Source organism: Oryctolagus cuniculus, chromosome 12 (assembly GCF_051225735.1).
Source record: "Oryctolagus cuniculus isolate XC-2025 breed Fujian yellow rabbit chromosome 12, ASM5122573v1, whole genome shotgun sequence".
Taxonomy (NCBI): domain Eukaryota; kingdom Metazoa; phylum Chordata; class Mammalia; order Lagomorpha; family Leporidae; genus Oryctolagus; species Oryctolagus cuniculus.
In genome coordinates, this window is record NC_142878.1 from 76,905,195 (window position 1) to 76,931,598 (window position 26,404).

Below are 26,404 nucleotides of genomic sequence, written 5' to 3' on the forward strand. Positions count from 1 at the left end.
AGACAGAAGAGTCGCTGAAGTTTTACATTTTGACAGGTATATCTTTATGGGCACTTGTTGTACAAACTAGATTGTAATTCCATCATGAACTAAGTGTTTGTATCTCCAAAGTTACTAGGAGCAGTTTAAACTAATTTGCCATTCTCCATCTGAATGTGGATAATTCATAAATTCTGAGACCTCAGCTTTTCCCTGGTAAGACCGAAGATAATGCTTCCTGTGCCCAACAAATAGAATACTGTGAAATTTAATGCTGATTGCATGAGAAAATATAACCATGTCTATAGTATAACTCCATTTTCAAAGTAAGGAATTATAATAATAATGCCAGATAAAATACAAGGTACCCAGTTAAATTTAAATTTCTGATAAAAAATTACTTACCAAATCTAGAGCCCTAAGATTGTAATTATTGAGCAGTCTGCATCACTTTCCTAAGGGACGAATATTGCCCTATCCCTAACTGTTGCCTGCATTTGTGAATGATTTTCAGAAGAGTTCTTTGGAAACACTTTAAGTTGGTCTTAAGGAAAGCTTTGATCAACAGTGCTGAATGTAGCTGTAGTAAAATCTGGAAAATTTGGTAGTCACAATGGTTTGAGAAAGTTTAAGATCTGATTAACAGATACTCTGCAATTGGTGTTCAATTAAAAATCACCTAACGTGCTCCTTTTCGAGATGAAGACCACCCCCCCCGCCCCCCACCCCCCCCCCCCCACCCCAGAGCTGTGAAGTAATCGCTTTGGCTAACACAAGTCACTTGAGAAGGACCACAACTAGTCCTCTGTCTCCTGATTCCCACGCCTTTGTTCTTCCTGACAGAGAATGCCTTGGGTGGAGGCTAAATCCAGGCAGCTGCCTGGTTTTGTAGATAATGTTTTATTTGTAATTCAGCCACCACACCCATTGGTTTGGGTATTGTCTGTGGCTACTGTATCTACCATAGCATAATTGATGACTTGTAACAGAAACACTGCATGGCTGTTTACACAAAGTGTGTTAGTCACTGCTGAAAGTAGAAAAGGATCCCATTCTCATAGTTCAGGTTGTTTTTTTTTTTTTTTTTGACAGGCAGAGTGGACAGTGAGAGAGAGAGAGACAGAGAGAAAGGTCTTCCTTTTGCCGTTGGTTCACCCTCAAATGGCCACCGCGGCCAGCGCGCTGTGGCCGGTGCATCGCGCTGATCTGAAGCCAGGAGCCAGGTGCTTTTCCTGGTCTCCCATGCGGGTGCAGGGCCCAAAGACTTGGGCCATCCTCCACTGCACTCCCGGGCCCTAGCAGAGAGCTGGCCTGGAAGAGGGGCAACCGGGACAGAATCCGGCGCCCCCACCGGGACTAGAACCCGGTGTGCCGGCGCCGCAAGGCGGAGGATTAGCCTAGTGAGCCACGGCGCCGGCCATAGTTCAGGTTTTTTAAAAGATGCATTTATTTAAAACACAGACTGAGAGAGTGGGGTAGAGAGAGAGAGATCATCTACTGGATCACTCCCCAAATGGTGGTAACAGCCAGGGCTGAGCTGGGCTGAAGCCAGGAACCAGAACCATCCAGCTCTCCCACTGGGGTGGCAGGGACCAAAGTGCTTGGGCTACAGTCTGATGCATTCCCAGGTGCACTAGTAGGAAGAGGAGTTGAAAGTGGAGAAACTGGAGCCAGTGCTTCTGTATGGGATGTGTGCTCCCAAGCAGCATCTTAAACCCTGCAACACAGTGCCTGCCCCTGCCACATGGTTCTAAGGAAATAATTGGAGTTGCTTTTCTAGTTCTCACAAGAACCACCATACTAAATTTATAGTTTCATTTTCAAAGATGACAAGGCATAAACTGCACAGAATAATGAATGAGTAGCATAGTTGACTATAACTGTAGTAGTTACAGAATCTCAAGAAGCTGCAATAGAGTTGTTAGAACTCAATTTTTTCCTCTTTATAATTTTGATACTTTTAATTAAAGGCAAACTACATAATAAATAGTATTGATAATTTATTATACACAGGTATTAGGTCTGTTTTAGTCATTCTCAAATAAGGTTCAATTCATGGATTTTGCATCAAGATGACAAACATGTCTGGGCCAAGCTGAAGCCAGAAGCCAAGAGCTTTTTCTGGATCTCCCATGTGGGTGTAGGGTCCCAAGCACGTGGGCCATCCTCTGCTGCTTTCCCAGGCACATTAGCAGGGAGCTGGTTCAGAAGTGGAGCAGCCAGGTCTCAAACAGGTACTCATATAGGATGCTGGCATTGCAGGAGGTGGCTTTATCTGCCATGCCACAATACTGTTTCCTATCTATCACATTTTTTAAATTATTTTTTGAAAGTCAGAGACAGAGAAAGAAAGATGGAGATCTTCTGTTTGCTGGTTCACTCTCCAAATGCCTGCATCAGCTTTTGCTGGGCCAGATGGAAATCAGGAGTCAGGAATTTAACCCAGATCTTCCCCGTGATTTGCAGGGACCCAACAGCTTGAACCATTGCATTATGTCCCCCAGTGTCTACATTAATAGGAACCCATATTCAAGAAGAGGCAGGAAGCAAATCCAAGTCTCTGATACAGGATGTGGGCATCACAAGTGTCATATTAATTACTAGTCCAAATGCCTGTCACTATCTGTCACATCTTCAATAATTCCAGGAACCAATGGGACATTCAGTACATGCATACAGATATGAATGTTTTCATACTAATTTCTGCTTTATGTCTGCAGAAACCAGATAAGAGACACCCTAGACACAGTTCTAGAGGTTTGTCTCTGCTTTTGAAACTCTTAGTGTGGTTAAAGTTTTCACTGGAAGAAGGGAGTCCCCCTTCCAGTTGAAAATGTGTAAGCACCTCCAAGATGCACACCAGACAGCTGTCAATCTGGACCAGATGGCTAGTAAACCCATTTCCTATGAATGCTCGCAGACTCTGTAATCCACAGTCTCTGAAACTTGAAAGTTCCCGCCCCCACCCCATTTTTTTTTTTTATCACAGTCATTGCAATCTTCTGCTCAGGCAGCCCATGCGGGTAGATATGTATAACATCAAAAGTCTATCTATGAATACTGAACTACTGTGTACATTTTCCTAACAGGACTGCTTATTTTGGAATTTTATTCATTCTGCATAAAATAACCCAGGGGACCACATCCTTTCCTAAATTGCCCAACATGTAGATTAGTTTTATTTACATTTTTTTAATTTTAATTTGTAATTGTTTTTAACAGATTCAATGTGCTTTGTGGATACAATTCTAAGAACATAGTGATAACCCCCTCCACCCTCCCTCCCTGTCTTCCTCCTTTCTCCTCTTGCTCTTTTCTTTTTTTAGTTTTTGAGCAATATATTTTAAATTTACATGACAGTAAAAAAGGCTAAATACTTTACCAAATAAGAAGTTTAACAAGTAAAAAGCAAGAAGATGCTAGTTTAGTGGGAATGTAGACAATGGCTATAAACAATAAATAAATGGAAAAATGACCATTTCACCCATATACGGTAAATTTTAAAGTAATCACGTATCATTAAAACTATAGTTGTATACCATTCTTAACCATTGGTTTCACAAAGTTATAAATAAGCATCTTTTATTTCCATTTACCATGAACTTTGTTAAAATATTTATGCATTTATTTGAAAGGCAGAGCTAGAGAGAGAGAGAGTGAGAGAGAGGTCAATCTTTCATCTGCTGGTTCACTCCCTAAATGGCCCCAACGACCAGAGCTAGACTGGTCTGAAGCCAGGACCCAGGAAGCCCTTTCAGGTCTGCCACGTGGGTGCAGGGGCCCAAGCACCTGGGCCGTCTTCTGCTGTCTGTCAGGAACATTAGTAGGGAGCTGGATGGGAAGTGGAAGGCTGGGACTTAAACACCCAATCAGGAGCCCATGTAGGATACTGGTGCTGCAGGCAGTGGCTTACCCTGCTACACCTCAGTGCCAGCCTCAAATTTCATTCTTTTTTATTGCTGAATAACATTACATTGTGTATATACATCACCTTCTTTAAATCTGTTCGTTTGATAATGGGCACCTTGGTTGATTCCAGATTTTGGCTATGGTGAACAGTGCTGCTATGAACATAGTGGTGCAGCGATCTCTTCGATAACATTATGTTTAAGTCTCTTAGGTATATACCCAGTAGTGGGATTGCTGGATCAGATGGCAAGTCTATTTCTAGTTTTTAAAGAAATCTGCAAATGGTTTTCCACAGTGGTTTCACAAATTTACATTCCCACCAACAGTGTGTAAGAGTTCCCCTTTCTTCCACATCCTCACCAGCATTTCTTATTCTCTATGTTTTGGATTTTAAACATTCTGGCAGGAATGAGGTGACATCTCATTGTGGTTTTGATTTGCATTTTCCTGATGGCTAGTGATGTTGAGCACTTTTTTATATATTTGTTGGCTCTTTGTATTTCTTCTTTGGAGAACTGTCCATTGAGGTCCTTTGCCTATTTCTCAACTGGATTGGTTGTTTGTTGTTGTTGTTATTTAAAGTTGTTGATATATTCTGGATATTAATCCTTGGTCAAGTAGGTGTTTTGCAAATATTTTTTCTCATTCTGTTGCATGTCTGTTCATTCTATTGATGATCTCCTTTGCTGTGTAACAGCTTCTTTGTTCAATAAGCTCCATTTGCTTAGTTTTGCTTTTGTTGCCTGTGCTTTGGGAGTTTTGTCTAAGAAGTCATCCCCCACACCAGTATCTTGGAGTATTTCCCTATGTTTTCTTCCAGCAACTTCATAATCTCAGGTATTAAATTTAGGCTTTAATCCATCTTGAGTTGATTTTTGTATATGGTGAGAGGTGTGTATCTAATTTCATTCTTCTACATATACAAATCCAGTTTTTCCAGCACCATTTGTTGAAGAGACTATCCTTACTCCACTGTATGGTCTGAGCACTTTTGTCAAAAATTAGTTAGCTGTATGTATGTGGATTAATTTTGGAACTCTATTCTGTTCCACTGATCTATATACAGGATCTTATGCTAGTACCATGCTGTTTTAATTACTACAGCCTTGTAGTATGCTTTGAAATCAGGTATCGTGATGCCTCTAGCTTGATTTTTCTTGCTCAGGATTGGTCTGATTATTCTGGGTCTTTTGTGATTCCATGGGAATTTCAAGATTGCATTTCCTAGTTCTGTAGATAATGTCATTGGTATATTAATAGAGATTGCGTTGAATCTGTAGATTGCTTTTGGTAGTATAGACATTTTAATGATATTAAAACTCCAATCCATGAGCAAGGAACATCTTTCCATTTTTTGAGTCTTTTATGATTTCTTTCAACAATGTTTGATAATGTTCATTGTAGACATATTTTACCTCTTTGGTTAAATTTATTATTAAATATTTTATTTTCTTGTGGCTATTGTAAATGGGATTTATTTCTTGATTTCTCTTGCTGTGGATTCATCATTAGCATGCTAAAAAGCTACTGGTTTTTGCATTTTTATTTTGTAACCTGCAATTTTCCAAAATTGGTGTATGAATTCTAAGAGCTTTCTGGTGGAGTGGTTGGGATTTTCCATGTACAGCATCATGTAGTCTGCAAACATGGATAATTTGACTTCCTTTTATTTTCCTTTTGATGCCCTTTATTTCTTCTCTTCCCTAACTGCTCTCATTAAAACTTCCAGTACTACATTGAATGAGAGTGGTGAAAGTGGACGTCCTTGTCTGTTCTAGATCTGAGGGGAAATGCTTTCAGCTTTTCCCAATTCAGTGTGTTATTGACTGTTGCTTTGTGGTATACAGTGTACAATTTTGAGGACTGTTCTATACCTAATTTATGGGGGGGGGGAGTTATCATGAAAGGATCTTGAATAGTACCAAATACTTTCTCTGCAACTTTTGAGATGATCATATGTTTTTTGTTCTTCATTCTGTTGATAGGGTTTATGATGTTTATTGATTTGAGAATGTTGAACCACCCTTGAATTTCTGGGATAAATCCCACTTGATTGTTATGTATGATCTTTTTGATGTGGTTTTAGATTCAGTTTGCTAGTATTGCTAAGAATCTTTGTATCTATCTTCATTAAGTAGTTTCCTTTTTGTATCTTGTCTTTGATTGATTTTGTTTTAGTATTGAAGTGCTGCTGGCCGCATAAAAACCTTTGGCAGAATTCCATCCTGTTCAATATTTTGGAATGATTTGAAGAGTATTGGAGTTACTTCCTCTTTGAATGATTTGTAAAACTAAGTAGTAAAGACTTCAAGTCCTGGACTTTTCCTTGATTGACTTTTAAGATTTTTTATATATTTCATTGAGAAGTAGAATTACAGGCAGTGAGAGGGAGAGACAGAGAGAAAGGTCTTACATGCACTGTCTCATTCCCCAAATGTCACAAAGGCTGGAGCTGAGCCAGTCTGAAGCCAGGAGCCAGGAGCTTCTTCTGGGTCTCACATGTGGGTGCATGGGCCCAAGCACTTTGGCCATCCTCCACTGCTTTCCCAACCATAGGATTGGAAGATAAGCAGCCAGGATTAGAATTGGTGCCCATATGGGATGCTTGCGCCACAGGTGGGGGATTAACCTGCTGAGCCACAGAGCCAACCCCTAGATTTTTGATTACTTCTTTAGTCACATTGCTTGTTATGGGTATATTTAGGCTGTCATGATTTAATTTTGGTAGGTTATATCAATCCAGAAATTTATCCATTTCCTTGAGCTTTTCCGGTTTATTAGCATATAGTTCATCATAGTAGTTTCTTATGATCCTTTGTATTTCAGTGCTGTCTGCTGTAATGTATACTTTTCCATATCTAATTTTATTTAATTTTATCTCTTTTTTCTTTGTTAGTCTGGCTACAGGTTTATCTACTAAAAAAAAGGACTTTTTTCATTTTTAAGCTTATTTCAAAATAGTTTTTTTTAAAAAAAGATTTATTTTATTTATTTGAAAGAGAGAGGTAGAGACAGAAATAGAGGCCTTCCATCCACTGGTTCACTCCCCAGAAGACTGCAATGGCCAGAACTGCACCGATCCAAAGAGAGAAGCCAGAAGCTTCCTCTGGGTCTTCCACATGGGTGCAGGGGCCCAAGGACTTGGGCCATCTTCTGCAGCTTTCCCAGGCCACAGCAGAGAGCTGGATCAGAAGAGGAGCAGCTGGGACTCAAACTGGCACCCACATAGGATGCTGGTGCTCCAGGCCAGGGCATTAACCCACTGTGCCATAGCACAGGCCCCCAAAAAACAACTTTTTGTTTTGTTGATATTTTGTAATTTTTTTAAGTTTCAATTTCATTTATTTCTGCTCTGATCCTTATTATGTCTTGCCTCCTGCTGATTTTATTCTTGTTTTTCTAAATCTTCAAGTTGCATCATTAGATCTTTAATTTGAGGCATTTCTCTTTTTTTAATGTAAGCATTTAATGCTGTAAATTCTCCCCTTATTACTGCTTTTGCTGTATCCCAGGTTTTTATATGTTGTTTTTATTTTCATTTATTTCAAGAAAGCTTTGTATTTCCTTTTTAATTTCTTCAGTTACCTATTGATCATTCAGTAGCATGTTGTTTAATTTCCAAATATTTATGAGTGATTTATTGTTCTTTTTGTTGATTTCTGGTTTTATTCCTTTATGGTCTGAGAAGAGAGATGGTATGATTTCAACCTTCTTAAATTCACTTAGAGCTGAATATGGGGTCTGTCCTAGAAATGTTCAAGTGCTGATGAGAATATTGTTGTATTCTGTAGTTATTGGGTAAAATGCCCTGTGAATACCTGTTAAGGCCATTTGCTCAATAGTATTTTTCAACTCCAATGTGTCTTTACTGACATTCTGCCTGGATGACCTGTCTATTGATGAGAATAGGGTATTGCCAGCACACCAGGTTTTAGTCCTGGTCGGGGCGCTGAATTCTGTCCCGGTTGCCCCTCTTCCAGGCAAGTTCTCTGCTGTGGCCGGGGAGTGCAGTGGAATGGCCCGAGTGCTTACGCCCTGCACCCCATGGCACCCCATGGGAGACCAGGAGAAGTACCTGGATCAGCGCGGTGCGCCGGCCGCAGAGTGCCGGCCGTGGCGGCCATTGGAGGGTGAACCAACGGCAAAGGAAGACCTTTCTCTCTGTCTCTCTCTCTCACTGTCCACTCTGCCTGTAAAAAAAAAAAAAAAAAAAAAAAAAAGAGAGAGAGAGAGAGAGAATAGGGTATTGAAGTCACCCACTATTATTGTATTGGAGTCGGTCACTCCCTTTAGGTCTATTAGCATTTGCTGTATATATCTGAGTGGTCTTGTGTTGGGTGCATATATATTTGTGATTTTTATGGCTTCTTGCTGAGTAGAATCTCTTCTCAAAATATAATGTCCTTCTTTATCTCTTTTTACAGTCTTGATTTAAAGTCTGTTTTATGTGACATCACGATAGCTACATTTTGGTTTCCATTTGCCTTGTATATATTTTTCCAATCTTGCACTTTCAGTCTCTGTGTATCTTTGTTCATGAAGTGAATTTCTTGTAGACAGTATATAGGGAGGTCATGATTTTTTATCCATTAGTCAACCTACACGTTTTGGTTGGTGAATTTAATCCATTTAGATTCAAGGTTAGTATCTGTAGATAAGAACTGAGACCTGTCATTTTGTTGATTGGATAATGATTCTACCTGATCTGTTAGTGATTTTTGTGGTGACATGTTTCATGTTTACTCCTAATGCAGAACAACCTGCAGAATTTCTGGTAAGGCTGATCTAGTAATGATGAATTTTCTGTTTTGGCTTACCTGGAAAATACTTTATATCTCCATCACTTTAAAAAGATAATTTTGTGGGATATAATATTATTGATTGGATTTTTTTTCTTGTAAGATTTTGAATATATCATCTCACTCCTCTGGCTAATAGGGTTTCCACTGAGTGATATTAACTACTTGGTTTTCCCTTATATATAACTTGATGCTTTTCTCTTACTGTCTTTAGGACTCTCTTATTGTCTTTAACTTTTGGACAGGCAGAGTTAGACAGTGAGAAAGAGAGACAGAGAGAAAAGTCTTCCTTCCATTGGTTCATCCCCCAAATGGCCACTACGGCGGGCACACTGCGCTGATCCGAAGCCAGGAGCCAGGTGCTCCCTCCTGGTCTCCCATGTGGGTACAGGGCCCAAGGACTTGGGCCATCCTCCACTGCCTTCCTGGGCCACAGCAGAGAGCTGGAGTGGAAGAGGAGCAACCAGGACAGAACCGGCACCCCTACCAGGACAAGAACCCAGGGTGCCGGTGCCACAGGTGGATTAGCCAAGTGAGCCGCAGCACTGGCCTGTCTTTAACTTTTGACAATTTGATGAAAATATGCCTTGGAGAAGACCTTTTTTGGTTGAGTCTGGTTGGAGTTCTTGGAGCTTCTTGTATCTGGATGTCCATATCATTCCAAGACCTGGAAATTTTGAACTATTATTTCATTTAGCAGTTTCTCAGTGCCTTTTTCCTTTCTGCTCCTTCAAAAATTCCTATAATACAAATATTTGGTCATTTAATGGTATCCCATATTTTATGTGGACTTTCTTCATTCTTTTTAATTCTTTTCTGTTTATTTTTGTCTGATTGAGTTATTTCAGAATTCTTGTCCTCAAGGTCAGAAATTCTTTCATACAACTTGGTCTATTCTTTTGTTAAAGCTCTCAATCCTATTTTTTAATTCACTGATTGAAGATTTCATCTCCAAAATTTCTATCTCCTTTGTAATAGTTTCATTCATGTGACTCATTTCTTTATCTGTATTCTCTTCTATCTCATTGAGTTTCCTTATAATCATTATTGTGAATTCTTTTTATGCATTTCATAGATTTCCTTCAGTTCAGGGTCTAGTTCTGAAGGATTATTGTGTTCTTTTCAAGACGTCATGCTACCTTGCTTCTTCATCTCTCCTGTATCGCTACATTGACATCTGCTCATCTGGTGTACTCGCCCTTTCTTCTTTATAGAGTAGGTTTTATTGGAAAGGAGTTTATGGTGTAGCTGGTATGCAGGGTATCACTTGGCTTGTTGCTTTGGTTTTGGTTTAAGTGAGCCTAGGAGTGTAATCTCTGAGTGATTTGTCTTTATCAGTGTTAGACATGTCTATAAGTGACACAGTGGTCTAGTCTGCTGCAGTTCATAGGGATAGATTGTGGTTTATAGATGAATAAGGGTTTCCTTGGATGTGTATCTTTGGCCCACAAAGAGTTTGCTGTTAGTCTCTCTGGTGAATGTGATAGCCAGGCCTTGTTGTTGGTGCTAAGGGAGACCAGAGTGCCTCCCTGCCCTACTGGCAAACCTGAGTGATACTGGGGCTTATGACACCAACTGCTTTGGCTCTAGGACTGTATGATGCCAATGGACCTTTCTTCGGGCCCTGTTTGGTGAGTCCATCTGGTGCTATGGCTTGTAATACCAACAACCCTAGTCCAAGGACTAGAGGATATTAAATAAACCCTGTTTGAGTCTTACAGGGTGACTGCAAGGTATATACATTTCACTGTGTAGGGTATGAGTCCAGAGAGGTGGAATGCAGATAGGTTCTTCTCTATGTCCACCAGTCCACCAGGTAGATTCCAATTCCGATGGCACTGAGAAATTTAGAACAAATTATTGCAGTCCCGGTGTTGCAGGGTATAATGGAGTCCATTACCTAGATCTCTCAAGGTGGGGCTACTTCTGGTGTTAGCCCCCCGCAGCTTAGATGAATACTCTTGGCTCAAGTAGAGTGCATGAGCATAGCTCTGAGGCTAATGCCAAAAAACTGCCACAGTTGCAGGGTGTAGGGGATCTATACTTTGCCCCACAGGATGCCCCTACTCTGACTACAGTGCTGATGGGAGCAGACTAGAGGCGCACTGCTGAGTATGGAGTTCTGTGTGGGTAGGGGAGAGGAGGAAAGGAAAGCAAGGCGGCGTCCCTGCTCAGATCCCAGGCAGCAGGTCTCTAGGCTGAAGTAAAAGTCAGTAGGAGGCTGTGGAATTCCCTCTCAGCTGAAACTGAGGGAAGGGGACGACGTGCAATGATTTCTTCCTACCTCGAGTTGGTAAGATGGCAGCTCACTGTTGGCGGTGGGCTGCCCCATGTGGCTGGCTGCGGTGGTGTCTGTCTTCTCTCCTCTTATCCCTTGGAGTCTTTGTTGAGGTTGTTTTTCACTTCTTCCCTGAACATTTCTGTCAGTCAGACCCTGGAAAAGTTAGCGTGGCTATACCTTATTCAGCCATCTCAGATCCTCCTTGATGTGTATATTAGAAATCACACATGGCTCTCTGCTTTGGTCAAGTGTGTCTCAAAACATTCTTTTGCAGCTACAAACTTCTTCTTGTTACAAACCAAGCATCTACAGAAGTATTTTGATTACTTCAAGGAGAATAGATTACTTTTCAAGCTAACTGGGGAAACCATAGTTCATTTTGCTATAGAACCTTACGTAGAAGCTGTGCCCACTCACTCACTGCACAGCAAGCCAATCATTGACATTGGGCTGGTGGAAAGCACAGGACAGGGGTTCCTGGAAAAACACTCAAGACTGATGGTTAAGATGCTGATAGTGGAGATAAATGACTTCCTAATCCTCTGAGCTGGGATCCTGTGTGACCAGCTGTACTACTTACTCAGTTTAGTGAATTAATTTTAGAAAGAGGTTAATTTGCAATCACAGAAGCAGAACATGAGAACTTTAAGCTAAGGGAGGCACAGTGGGAGACCATAGGAGACCAGGGTCTGGTAGTATCTAGTGTCTGCATCAAAGGTACCATATAGGGGCTTGGTTTTAATTTGAAATCACAAATGTTACACTATAAAGTTACGTAGTGTCTTAAGCTGTAGTGAGTAGGTGCACTTGACACTTGGGGATCCCAAAACAGTTGTGGACCTTGATTTCTGTAGGTGATGAAGAGCCATATAAGTAGTCCTCAAGTCTCTGGTATAAACCTTGCTCTTTTCTTGGCCAGAAGCAAGGAGGAGAATCAGTGGTTACTGACCTCTGCTTTGTGCCCCATACTTTCCGCATCATCTTATTTAATTTACAGAATGACTTGGGCACTGTTAGCTTTTCATTTTGCAAATTAGGTGACTGATCCTTAGTTATGTAATGTGCTCAAGGTCATGTGTCTTGGGCAAATGAGCTGGTGTTCTGGCTTAGATCTGCTGGATTTTGAAACCCCTCTTTGGATGATTTGACCACAATGTCTCCGATTAGCAGCAAAGAATTCAAGATCTCCAGACTTGGGCTTTCTGATTTAGCCATGGTTATTTATAGCCTGTTTGCACATCAGTCCAAATGTTTTCATTAAAACCTTGCTGTGTTCAAGGCACTGAGCCAGTTGTTACTGAAATTCAGAGGTACTTCACTACCCTCAAGGACCCTCAAGGATCTTATAATCTAGTTAAAGATGAAAGACATGAAGATAGAAAAGCAACTAAAAATGGAAGGCAGCCCAGGCCAAATGCTGATTAAGTGGAATATGTAAGGGGTACAGGGATTAAAGAAGGGCAAATCACTTAACACACTGTGCAGAAAGCCGGTGAAGAAAGACATTGAGTCTAATGTGGTACAGGAAATTATTACTGCCCATCAGTCAGTTGAGGGTTGCAGCCTGTACATCACACTTAGCCACAGATCTGCCTTATTTGCCTGCATAGTTTCTTTTTTTCATTTTGCTTTAACTTGGGTCAATTCACATAAAATCTGATTTTTTTTATCTCAAAAATATGTCACAATATCAGTAACATGGATGCCTATGCACTGTGATTCAGGGCTTCTATTTTCCAGGTGCTGTGTGCTCTGCCCTCCCAGGGCCAACAGCTGCTCTGCTTTTTGCACTTACATTTCTTACTGCCCTGTGTGTAATTTCAATTTGTAATCTTTGGTCAGGATGAGGAAATTCAGATCCACAGAGGGAAAATGAAATTTTAAAGGTCTCAGCTACTTAGTAATAGCCGGGATAACTCCAAAGGATCCTTAATTAATATAGCTTTCTTTCTTTCTTTTTTTTTAAAACATATTTATTTTCTTTTATTTGACAGGTAGAGTTACAGACAGTAAGAGAGAGAGACAGAGAGAAAGGTCTTCCCTCCGTTGGTTCACTCCCCAAATGGCCGCCACAGTCGGCGCTGCTCTGATCTGAAGCCAGGAGGCAGGTGCTTCTTCCTGGTCTCCCATGCGGATGCAGGGCCCAAGCACTTGGGCCATCCTCCACTGCACTCCCGGGCCATAGCAGAGAGCTGGAGTGGAAGAGGAGCAACCGGGACTAGAACCCAGCGCCCTTATGGGATGCCGGTGCCACAGGTGGAGGATTAGCCAAGTGAGCCACAGCACCTGCCCTTAGCTTCTTTCTATAGAGAGCACTGTCATTTGTAAAAGTTAATTCATACTTTAGGAAATTAATTAAAGTATAATGAATTCCTAAGTATGTTTTAATTAATACTTTAGGAATTTAATCAGGTATATACTTTATTATCCAACATCCATAGGGCAGTATGTATTTGGAAAGTCAGATTGTTTTTTAAAATATTAGAAAAGTAATTTTCTTTATATATCAACTGCTAGGTATCAAGCCCAGCATCACATCTGATAATCAAGCAAATTAATATTTCTGTCATGAAACATGTGAATGGTTACCCTAACTGGGAGATTTAAAGAATATGCATGACTGTCAAGTCAGATCAAATTTTGCAATCAATTTTCAATAATATTTTATTAGTAAATTTTTTGAATTTCAGGTAAATTGCATATGGATTATAAAAAGTTGGATTTCTGAATGTGTTTATAGCTGTTATTCAGAATGGCATTCTCTCCTTTCTTCTCTTATTACTTCTCCCATAGACTTTGTTATCTCCCACTTTTCCGAGTCCTATGAGTAGAAATCAAGGACCTGCTCTGTCCATGATCTGTAACTACCATATGTAAGTAGGGGGTGGGAAGCAGGGGTGCATTTCCTTTGGAGAAAATGTTCTGCAGTTTCAGTTGTTACTGCAAGCATGTCTGAGATGGAGAGCCGGGGCTTGAAACGGCACCCATGTGGGATGCCAGCACTTCAGGTATTGTCTTTACCTGCTGTGCCATGATGCTGGCCCCCCTTGCACATTTTTGATATTTTAGATATTTCTTATAAACATAACTCTAGGACAATCTGAATTGTACATTAGTGTCGCTCCCCCTCTTCGCGGAGGAACGACACAGGACCCTGCGCTGTTCTTTTGTCTGCTCGGCCCTTCCCGGGTTTGCTGCTAGTTCTTCCCAGGTTGGCTACCGTCCCTTCCACCTCCATGGAAGGGCGGTTCCCCCTGCCACTTTCCCCACTTCCGGCACACCGCCGGCCAGCTCTCTCGAGGGCTGCTCAGGTGTTCCTTCAGATAGATGTTCCTCTTAGATGTTCCTGGTGCATGTTGTCTCTCTCCTCCTTTATAGTCCTCTTCCACCAATCCCAACTCTGCTACCCACACGCCGAGTACGCTGCTCTCCTCCAATCAGGAGCAGGCCCTGCTGTTTATTGGTTGAACTGGAGGCAGCTGTGTAGAAGCTGTTTCCTCCTTTCTCAGCGCCATATTGTGGGAGAGCAGATGCATAGAATAAGTCTTAATTCCAGTAACAGTCTAGTCCGAGTTGCTCCCCACACATTAAGAGTGCCCAGAAAATTCCCGGTAACTGCTGAGGCTCTTCTTTAACACTCATTTGGTACTCATATGGCAGCAACTGGGTGTGAGTTAGGTAGTGTAGGTGTCACCCTACAAGGTTAGGGGCTTTCCATGGTACTATTATGTGGGTCTTGATTTGCATAGGCAACACAAGGCATTTTAATTCCCTCCATTTTTTCAACCATGTCATTTTATTTTTTTCTTACTGCAATGATTTTAATGGAAACTTTAGCTTGGGGTAGGTGGAGACAAATCGAGAAAGGGATTTAATTTATTTGGAACTCACCAAGGGAGTTTTTTCCTCCTTTCTCTTGAGTAATCACTTTTTTGAGTTACAGATTGATCTGTGTATAACAGTTTGCTACCTATAGCTATAATCATAGGACTGGATAATGAGTCTACTAACCAAACCTTGACTTTCCTGACAATTTACAATTGTAGATTGAGAGCTCCTTCCTCTTCCCGGACTGTCCTACAGTTTTGATCTGTGTTTTTAATATCATCAGTTAGTGAAGTTGGAGTCAGGTGGATCTATGCTTCAACATTTGCTAGTGGGCTGAGACTCAGTTATCATATCTGTAGAGTCTTAATATCACCTAGAAAAAAGTGGCACAGTTAAGGAAAAGGGTACATCTTTCCATAAGTGATGGGTTTTAGTACCAACAGAAGTACTGGGCAACCAATGTGTGTTATCAGTCTAGATAATTGTACTGCAACTTATTGAAAATAATTTTAATTTATAACAAGTAAAAGATTGTATGTGCATTCGATTCAGGTAAAAATATGTGTTCATATATTCAGAAGATTTCCTGTGCAGATATTATTTCTGGATATAATATCTGCAGAGAATAATTTTAAAATATTATATATGTAAACATGGAAATTAGATTTTTTTAAAATACAAAGGCTCCAAGAATCCTTACAAAACATCCTATTTTTTAATTTTTTAAATTTTTTAACTTTTATTTAATAACTATAAATTTCCAAAGTACTTTTGGATTATAGTGGCTTTTTCCCCCCATAACCTCCCTCCCACCCACAACCATCCCATCTCCCGCTCCTGCTTCCATCCCATTCACATCAAGATTCATTTTCAATTATCTTTATATACAGAAGATCAATTTAGTATATACTAAGTAAAGATTTCAATAGTTTGCACCCACACAGAAACACAAAGTATAAAGTACTATTTGAGTACTAGTTATACCGTTAATTCACATAGTACAACCCATTAAGGACATGGGGAGCAAGTGCACAGTGATTCCTGTTGTTGATTTAACAATTGACATTCTTATTTATGACGTCAATAATCACCTGAGGCTCTTGTCATGAGCTACCAAGGCTGTGGAAGCCTCTTGAGTTCACAAACTCTGACCATATTTAGACATGGCCATAGTCAGAGTGGAAGTTTTCTCCTCCCTTCAGAGAAAGGTACCTCCTTCTTTGATGGCCCGTTCTTTCCGCTGGGATCTCACTCACAGAGATCTTTCATTTTCCTATTAATTTTCTTCATTTAGTATATGAAGGTGCTTAGTAGTTTGCTCAAAGTCACACAGCTAGTTCATTATAGCTCAGAACAGGGTCCAGGCCACCACTGTTCACTTGTTTGCTTCATCTCTTACATTTAATAGAATTTCAGTTTAAATACTTTATCCCTCTCATTTGTAAATATTAAAAAGATTCAGGTAAATTAAATTAAATGCTTCCTCTTCCCTGGATAGCATCTCATCTACTAAGTAAAGGGAATAGAAGAGGAAGCACTCATGAAGGAGAAAAAGTTAGCCTTTACTTCCACTCCATCACGAGTTTGTTTGAATGTAAGCAAAGTAATAATTGGAATTACTGTTCTTACCTGCCCCAGCACGTGCACACACACACACATGCACACACGCACACACCACCTTTAACCTTACTTGTGTGCTCTGTTTTGATCAAATCCCAGGGAGTATTCTTTGCTGTGGAATAGAGTTACAAGGAAAGGAAGCAACATAACTGAACACATATACCTACTTAACTTCTTTCCATAAAAGTTGAACTTAAAATATTAGAAGGATGTAGGTAAAAGATTTAAAAATTCACATTGTGCGGCAGTCTTTACTGAGAATTTTAATATACTTTGAAATCTACAGAAGGATTTTATACCCATATCTGTATATAGGAAAACTGCATCTCAGAGATCAGTGGCTTATCAAGCTTATATGTCTGATCCGTGGTTGCACAGCATCCTAATCTCTGGCCTTTGGGTGCCAGTTTCAGGACCCTGAGAAAGCTGTGAATTTTTGTCCCTACATTCACAAACCACAAGCTTTGGTGGCACAAGGAAGGAAAGAAGGGAAAACACTGCCTATCTCAAAGAAGCTGTTTTTTTTTTTTAGCTGAATATCTTGCTTAAGAAAATTCTGACTATACATTCCTAATACAGATTGTTCTATGTGTTCTTTTTATGGTACATTTTAATACATTTTCTTACTTGTCAATTATATTTTTTCTGCAAGACTCATTCTTAAAACATATAATTCTATAATTGGCACAAATAGTTGCTGTTTTACTGGTCAAATTATACCTAATTAAATTTAATAACAGTAATTACAAACCAACTTGCTACATAAGAAATTGCTACCTAAACAAATAAGCTTGTGTAATTTTCTTTTCCTGTCACCTTTTTGTTTTGTTTCTGTATTCTTTATGCTCTATTTCTTTTTAGCCAATTGAATCTAAGTTTGTCATATATAATCGAATGAGTAGGGGTGGGTCGTCTTGAAAATCTCTTTTGGCAATTACGTTTTATGGTTTTATGAATTATCCTTATAGTTCAGAAGTAAGAAATGTGAAGCATAGCTACCTTCCTTCTTCTGAAAAAGATTTATTTATTCAATAGAAAGGCAGAGTGTGTGGGGGGGAGAGAAAGAGAGAGAGAGAGAAAGAGAGAGAGAGGGAGGGAGAAAGGGGGGGAGGAGGGAGGAGGGGAGTATGAGATTCTTTTGCTGGTTCACTCTCTGAAAGACCATAGCAGCCAGGGATGGACATTACTAAAACCAGGAGGCAGAAACTCCTTCCTGGTCATTGTCAGGGGCCCAAGCACTTGGATCATCTCCCACTGCTTTCCCAGGTACGTTAGCAGGAACTGGATCAGAAGTGGAGGTGTCTGGCCTCAAACCTGCATTGTAAGTGGTGGCTTAACCCACTGTGCCACAATGCCAGCCTCTCCTTCTTTCCTGAATGAGTTTTGTTTAACTATGGATTTGTGGCTTCACAAATTCCCAGCATCGCCCTTTATATGTAATGTTTAAAATAAAAGATCCTGGTTCATTCAGAATCTGTCCTTTCTATTGTCACTAATATTTTTAGATATATATTCCTGACTGAGATTTAGCTTTCTTCTGAGTAAAAGAGGACTAGTAATAGGTACTTCCAGTGTATATTGTAAATACTAAATAAGAAAGCATACATGAAGACACAGAGCATGTTTGAGGAAACCCTTTAATCCCATGTAGCAGACATGCTAATGCCAATTGTCACTCTCTTTCATGGCTTGGAATCAGAACTCCTGAGTATCAATATTGCAGTTACAAGAATCAGGAAGAAAAATGATGCTTTATTTTGGATTAAAATAGTGATGTATTTGAATAAAGTATTATACTGGTTATTTACAAGTTACTTTGGTGTAAGACATGTATATCCCTATTTTAGATAATTTCTAAAAACGTTTGTTATAGAATTGATGACTCAATTAATCCAAATTTGCATTTATTGTCAGTAGGCTTTGGAATGACTTATGGAGAATTTTGCTAAGATTGAAATTGTATTATAGTAATTTGTACTAACTCTACTTTTGAGAGCAAATAAAAAACCAGGGAAAAATAATTTAAAGTCATGAGAGGATTAATGAGCTTGTGAAGAGTTGTGCGGCTCTGATCCTAGAGGAGAAAAAAGTTCAGAATTCTGCCCAGAGTTTAGAGCTACTTCCTTCTGGTCTGTTTACTTATTCCAGAAAAGTCAGTGAGAAGTCTAATTACAGTTTTGACAAGCTTGTAAGGCAAGGAATACAAAACAAATTGAAGTCCAGAAAGGATTTCAAGTAGGTCTTTATACCTAATCTTCTGCAATCACTCAGAATTTGGTACAGGCCAGACTTCCAATGGACTGCCTCCCTCACCTCAGTCATAGAAGCTGAATAAGAAGAGTCTGGATTGCCAGTGTCCCAGTGCCCAGCAGAAGAAAATGCCAATCCTCTCCTCAAGATTATTCATCCTTGGTGTCAGATTATTTTTAGAATTTGTTTTTCAAATGCAGTATTTATCAATCAAGAAAAAACAGCCAGACAGCATGAGAGAAAAAGGGAATATAAACCAACTAGGGTTTAAAAATGACAGACATATCCAGAGGGATTTAAGACATCAGGGTTATTAGACATAGATTTTTGTATGGCTCTATGCTGAAGAAAGCAGAAGGCAAGATTGAGGGCTGGAGCTATTCATCAAGTGACAAGGTTACAGAAAGGACCAGATGGAAATTCTGGAGTTGGAAAACATAATACAAGCAGTCTTTGACATATGAAACTTCTACTTTCAATTTTTTGACTTTATGGTGGTGCTGAAATGGTATGCATTTGGTGTAAATCCTACTTCAAATGTGGATTGTGTTGTCTTTCCTGGGCTGGTGATATGCAGTGATCAATGCCAGGTAATGGTGGCATCCCACAGCTTCCAGTCAGCCACAAGATTATTAAATTATACAACTGATAGATATTTTACGGTGTATGGTGTTGCCAAGCTGTGCTGTTTAGTAAGTTAGGTGTCTTAAGCACATTTTTAATTATGATATTTTCAATTGACAAAGGGACATCTGTATATGAAAGAGAATAATGGAATGTTTGCAATAAGATTACATACAATTAAAAGATAATTTGTACATTGGAAAGTAAATATTGGAATATTAATCAGAATAAACAGCCAAAATGGAGTATAAAAAGGCATAAAAAGAGAGAAAAGCCAGAACTGAGAGTAAAATATATTAAAGTTTCAGTGACTAAGCCCTAACAGGTGTTGTAGTGAGTGTCAGCAGAAGACAGTAAGAATGTGGAAGAAATATTACTTGAAGAGATAATGACTGAGAAGTTTCAGAACTGGAGGAAGCTAAGTCCAAGATTTAAAAGCTCCATGAAACCCTTAGTAGCATATGCATATGAAATAATTACAGCCAAGGCACATCATACTGAGACTGCTAGCAAAATCAAAGAGGAAAAATCAAAAAACTATTGAACACTATTTCATTGCAATGGGAATTAATTAGACTAATAGTTGACTTCTCAAAAAGTTGATGGACGAACCCAAATTCTATGATATAAAACTATTGTCCAATGAAAATATTTTTAAAGCATGAAAGATGTCAGTATTTTTGGACAAATTAAAACAAATAGAATTCATTACAAGAGAAATGAACTAGTGAAGGTAACTTTTTGAGCAGAAAAACAATGATCTCAACGGAAGCACAGAGATGTGGGAGAGGATAAATATAAACAAATGTTAAGTACATGGTTGAATCCTAATTAATATTGACGTATACTACTAATATTATGGTATTTTTAATTTTTTAAGATTCATTTATTTATTTGAAAGAGAAGGAAATAAAGAGAAAAATGTCTTTCATTTGCTTGTTCACTCCTCAACTGCCTACAATAGCTGAGGCTGAGTCTCCCAGGAGGATGGCAGGAACCCAAGTATTGAGACCACTGCCTACTGCTTCTCAGGCACCTTAGCAAAAAGCTAAAGCAGAAGCAGAAGCAAGGGGCTGGCACTGTGGCGTGTTTAAGCTGTGACCTGCAGTGCCAGCATCCCATGTGGGTGCTAGTTCAAATCCTGGTTGCTCCACTTCTGATGTAGCTTCTTGCTAAAACACCCAGGAAAGCAGCAGAAGATGGACCAAGTATTTGGTCCCTGTACTCATGTGGGAGACCTGGATGAAGCTCCTGGCTTTGGCCTGTCCCAGCCATGACTGTTTGGGTTGCAAAGTGGACCAGCAGATGGAAGATTCGCTCTTGCTCTCGCTCTCTCGCTGACTCTGTCTGTCCCTCTCTGTAACTCTGCCTTTCAGATTAATAAATCTCCATCGCATGAGTGCTGATATGGGATGTGGACATCTCAACAGCCTAATACACTGCACCACAATGTCTGCCTCTCTATAATGTTTTAATAAAAGAATAAACAATGACATTTTTAGTGGGTGGCTTTGGGGATTGTAAATGAAGTTAAATTATCCTAATTTCCTAACAGTTGAGAAATACAATTAAGATATTAATAAAGTAAAGCTTTGAAAAGTTTGTTTTTTATTGCTGTGGAACAAACCATTACATAAGTTAATGAAATGAGACAACAGTGAAGTATCTTCTGTAAGTTCCTGAAGAATCATTACTATGAAAAGGCTGTACATGGATTTCAAATTTTTCTTGCACTGAAATAAACTTATATTTTAACTGCATTTTTCATTAATATTTTGAAGTAGCCTCATATTTTATTAGGCTCACAGATCCTGTGGATGGGGAATTATAGTTCATCTCTCATCTAAGACCTATCATCTGTGGCCTTTTTGAGATGCCTCAGATTTCTGGTGCATTTGTGTTGACTGTTGACAGGTTAAATCAGACAAGATCATGGCCAACTGCTATAGCGTCTCTCTCTATGGGCTTCTTGGAGTTCCTTTAATTCTGGTTTCTGGATTCCAAGAACAAACAGGCCAAGAGATAAAGGCATAAGGAAGTGACATTTTTACCACCTAGCTTGAGAAGTCACTTAAGAAATTTCAACAGACTGTTTTAACCGAGATGGTCATGAAAGCCCACTCAAGTTCAAGGTGATGAGACACAGAATATATTTCCTGTTAGGGGATCAGTAAGTGGAATGGGAGACTTAAAAAGATTTACTTATTTGAAAGTCAGAGTGACAGAGAAACTTCTTCCACCTGCTCATTCACTCCTCAAATAGCTGCAAAAGACAGGACTGGGACGGGACATAGCTAGAGGCAGGAACTCCATCCTGGTCTCCCATGTGGGTGGCAGAGGCCCAAAAATTTGGGTCTTCTGCATATTTTCCCAGGTGCATTAATAGGGAGCTGGACTGAAAGCAGAACTGAGACTCAAACTGCTACTCTGATAAAGGATGCCAGTTTCACAAGAGGGAGCTTAACCCACAGCATCACAACATTAGCTCAAGGAATATGAGATATTATTTAGGACTTTCTGGGGAAATATAATCAGCTGTCGTCAAGAATTCATATATTTTTTGACAGGTAGAGTTATAGACAGTGCAAGAGAGAGAGACAGAGAGAAAGGTCTTCCTCCCATTGATTCAACCCCCAAATGGCTACCACGGCCAGCACACTGCATTGATCGAAGCCAGGAGCCAGGTGCTTCCTCCTGGTCTCCCATGCGGGTGCATATTTTAATTTCTAGAGTAACAACTTTCTAAAGGAAGAATGAAAGAATGGGTATATTTCAGTAGCTTAGAAATTTTCATCTATTTAGAAATAGTTGAAAAAATAAAGAAAAATAAATATAGATCAGTTAGGAAAACTCGAAGGCAAAAAGTAAGATGATAGATTGCTAGCTGGCGCCGCGGCTCAGTAGGCTAATCCTCAGCCTTGCGGCGCCGGCACACAGGGTTCTAGTCCCGGTTGGGGCGCCGGATTCTGTCCCGGTTGCCCCTCTTCCAGGCCAGCTCTCTGCTGTGGCCAGGGAGTGCAGTGGAGGATGGCCCAGGTGCTTGGGCCCTGCACCCCATGGGAGACCAGGAGAAGTACCTGGCTCCTACCATCGGATCAGCACGGTGCGCCGGCAGCAGCGCTCCAGCCGTGGCGGCCATTGGAGGGTGAACCAACAGCAAAGGAAGAGCTTTCTCTCTGTCTCTCTCTCTCACTGTCCACTCTGCCTGTCCAAAATAAATAAATAAATAAGAACCTTAAGGGAAAGATTGTTAGACTTTATTTTAAAAAAATCACTACAAAAGAGGCACATATAAAACATGAGGATTCAGATGTTTCAGAATAGATAGAAAAGAAAGTATTATACAAGTACTAATGAAAAGAAAGCTGTGTGGCTGTATTAATGTCAATGTATAGAAGATTTTCAGAAGAAAAGGAAGGAACTTCATAATGATAAAAAGTTCCATTCATAAGGAAAATAATTCTTAATTTATATGCATCTAATAACAGGGTCAGAATGATAGGTTTTGAATACATGTCTTTCAGTAACAGAGCTGGCAGAAAAAAAAAATTAGTAAGAACTCAAGATTTTAGAGATGCCCTTACTCTACTGGATATATTTAGAGCACTATAATCTAAAACTTCAGATTACACATACAAATTCTTTTCATGTACCATGGAGTATTTTCAGAATTTGACCAGATATAGAGCAAGTCTGTTTCCAAAGGAGTAAATTCAATAATGGTTTCTGTTGCAGTTCAAAAAAAAAAAATGTTGTGTGCAAATTAAGAAATAAACTTCTCATACACTGACAAGTTGTGAAATACGAATGTCACAGCTTATTAGGGTAAAGAAACTGTCAAAATAATTCATGAAAATTGGTAAAATTTAGGATCTCTGTCCTTAATGTGCTGTACACTGAGGCTTAATGCTATAACGAGTACTCAAACAGTATATTTCACTTTGTGTTTCTATGGGGGTGCAAACTGTTGAAATCTTTACTTAATGTACACTAAACTGATCTTCTGTTAAAAAAAAAAAAAAAAAAAAAGAAAAGAAACTATCAATTCCCAACTTGACTCTCACTGGGATTAAACATGACAATAGGTCTGATCTGATTTCATCATCATTTAAAAAAAAATCATCTATTATTTTTCACTTTATGTTTCTGTGTGGGAACAAACTGTTGAAATCCTTACTTAAGGTATACTAAGCTGATCTTCTGTATACTAAGATAATCGAAAATGAATCTTGATGCGAATGGAAGGGGAGAGGGAGTGGGAAAGGGGAGGGTGGTGGGTGGGAGGGACGGTATCGGGGGGGAAAGCCATTGTAACCCATGAGACGTACTTTGGAAATTTATATTCATTAAATAAAAGATAAAAAAAAAAAAAAAAAAAAAAAAAAAAGAAAAGACTTGATGTTGGATTGCAGTAAGGAACTGCTGTGATTATGGCTTCAAAAAGAGTCCTTGATTTGGGCGTTTGGCACAGTGGTTACGATGAGCTTTGGTAAGCCCATTGCTATGTTGGAGTCTGTGGGTTTCTATCCTGGCTCCTCTCTGATTCCAGCTTCCTATTCCTGCGCACCCTGGGAGGCAGCAGATGATGGCTCAAGCGCTGGGTCATGTGATGCACGCGGGAAACCTGGACTGAATTATAGGCTCCTGATTTCAGCCTGGCCCATCCCTGGCTCTTGTGTACATTTGGAAAGTGAATCAGAGAATGGAAGACCCTTCTCTACCTTTCCCCCTCCCCCTTCCATTCCCTTTCTCTTCCTCTTTCTTTCTCTGTTACTTTCAGATAAATGAAAATAAATAAAAATAATTCTTATAATTTAAGGATATTTACAAATGCATTATTTGCAAATGATTTACTTAATATAAATTGAAAGAGGGATAAAGATTTTTTTAAAATTTAAATTTTTTATTTATATAAGGTAAACAAATTTAATGTATTTCCTGTATACAAATTTAAGAGCATAATGATATTTCCCACCCTATCCTCCCTCCCACCTAGGCTCCCACCCTCCCTCATCCTTCCTTTCTTATTTTTTCTTTTAATTTTTACAATGACATACTTTGAGTTTATTTTCTCACAAGCTTAACCTTCCACCAAATAAATAAATCAAGTAGTAAGTAGCAAAAACCGCTGTTCCTCAAGAATATAGACAAGGGCTATAAACAATAATCAAATATCAAAAGGTCAACCTTACTCATATATGTTACACTTTTTGTGCTCTGTATATTAATACCACAAATCAGAGAAAACATATAATATTTGACTTTGGGGACTGGCTTATTTCACTAAGCGTACTGGTTTCCAGTTGCATCCATTTTGTTGTGAAAGAAGGAGCCCATTCTTTTTTATAGCTGAGTAGTATTCCATAGTGTGTGTATATGCCACATTTTCAAGGGATGAAGATTTTAGAAATGCCCATAGGTGAAAATTGTCCTCAAAGTGAGTTCATTAAATAATTATCTCAATTTTTCTATTCCTTTTTGAAATATTCCTTAATGAAAAATATGAAAAGAATGCGTTTAGAAACAATCAAACAGTAAGTCTGGATGAGCAGTAGTGTTTTAAATTGCATAATTTAAAATGTGATTCATAGAATCCCTGCAGAATGGGGGCAGGCATCTGGTGTAGCAGTGCAGATGCCACTTGAACACCTGCAGCTCACATAGAAGTGCTCATCTTAGTCTTGGCTGTGCTCCTGCTTGGAGCTCCCTAATAATGTGCACTTTAGGTGTGGAGCCGAGGGGAGGAGCCATCTCTAGCCGTCTTCTTTGCCCTCGCTGTCTGTCTGTTTCTGTGTGTGTCTCAGCCTGTTTGTCTGTCCTTTGGCTCATCAAAGAAGATTTATTTTAAGAAATTTATTTTAAAATCTCATAATGTAGCTATGGAGAAAAATTTATAGATTTTAACAGACAGAAGGGTGGCTAAAAATCAGTGATGTAAGCATTTATTTCAAGGAATTTATAAAACATAAAGGGGAAAGATAGAAGTAGAGATAAGAAATTAACGCATACAAAAGAATTATAAAATAATTAATTATTACACTAATTGGTTTTTTGAAAAGGCTAATAATAAAGTGCTAAATACTTGGTGAAACTGATCAGGAGCAAAAAGGAAAAAATATAAGTTGAGGATTTAGGAAGAGGCTTATCAAAGTATTTTCAAACATTTTAAATATATTAGCAGTATGGTATGCAGTTTAGAACAATAAACTTGAAAATTTAAAATAAGTGGACAAGACCGTCAAAATGTGAACAACAGAAGCAAAACTAGCAGAGGACACAATTGACAGAGTTGAAGAGACATCTGATAGCTGGCGCCGCGGCTCACTAGGCTAATCCTCCGCCTAGCGGCGCCGGCACACAGGGTTCTAGTCCCGGTCGGGGCGCCGGATTCTGTCCCGGTTGCCCCTCTTCCAGGCCAGCTCTCTGCTGTGGCCAGGAAGTGCAGTGGAGGATGGCCCAAGTGCTTGGGCCCTGCACCCCATGGGAGACCAGGAGAAGCACCTGGTTCCTGCCATCGGATCAGTGCGATGCACCGGCCGCAGCGTGCCGGCCGCGGTGGCCATTGGAGGGTGAACCAACGGCAAAAGGAAGACCTTTCTCTCTGTCTCTCTCTCTCTCACTGTCCACTCTGCCTGTCAAAAAATAAATAAAAAAATAAAAAAGAGACATCTGACAGAGTGGGATAAAATATTTGCAGCTACTTTTCAGACAAAGGATTAATATATAGAAAAATTAACAACTCAGAATACTTAATGACAGCAACAAAAAGCAACCAATCCAGTTAAGAAATGGGCAAAGACCTTCATAGTTCTCAAAATAACACAAATGCCCAGAAAATACGGGACAAAAATGTTTAATGTCACTAGCCATCAGAGAAACACACATCAAAACCACAACCAAATAACACTTCACTCCTGTCAGAATAGCTGTGACCCAAAAGACAGATCCAAAAGACAAATATTGGTGAGGATGTGGAGAAAGAGGGTCTCTTACATACTATTGGTGGGAGTGAAGTAAGTGCAATTACTGTGGAAAATAGTATAGAGATAGTTTTAAAAACTAGGAATACTCATTATTAAATCCTGTCTATAGCTACAGTAATCAAGATAGCATT

General features: G+C 39.5%; 1 protein-coding gene across 1 annotated transcript in view; it reads left to right on the forward strand.

Moving 5' to 3' along the window:
- Nucleotides 1–26,404, forward strand: part of UNC13C (unc-13 homolog C) — a 645,143-nt gene that overhangs the window by 55,517 nt on the left and 563,222 nt on the right. The gene's annotated exons all lie outside the window — the stretch shown is intronic.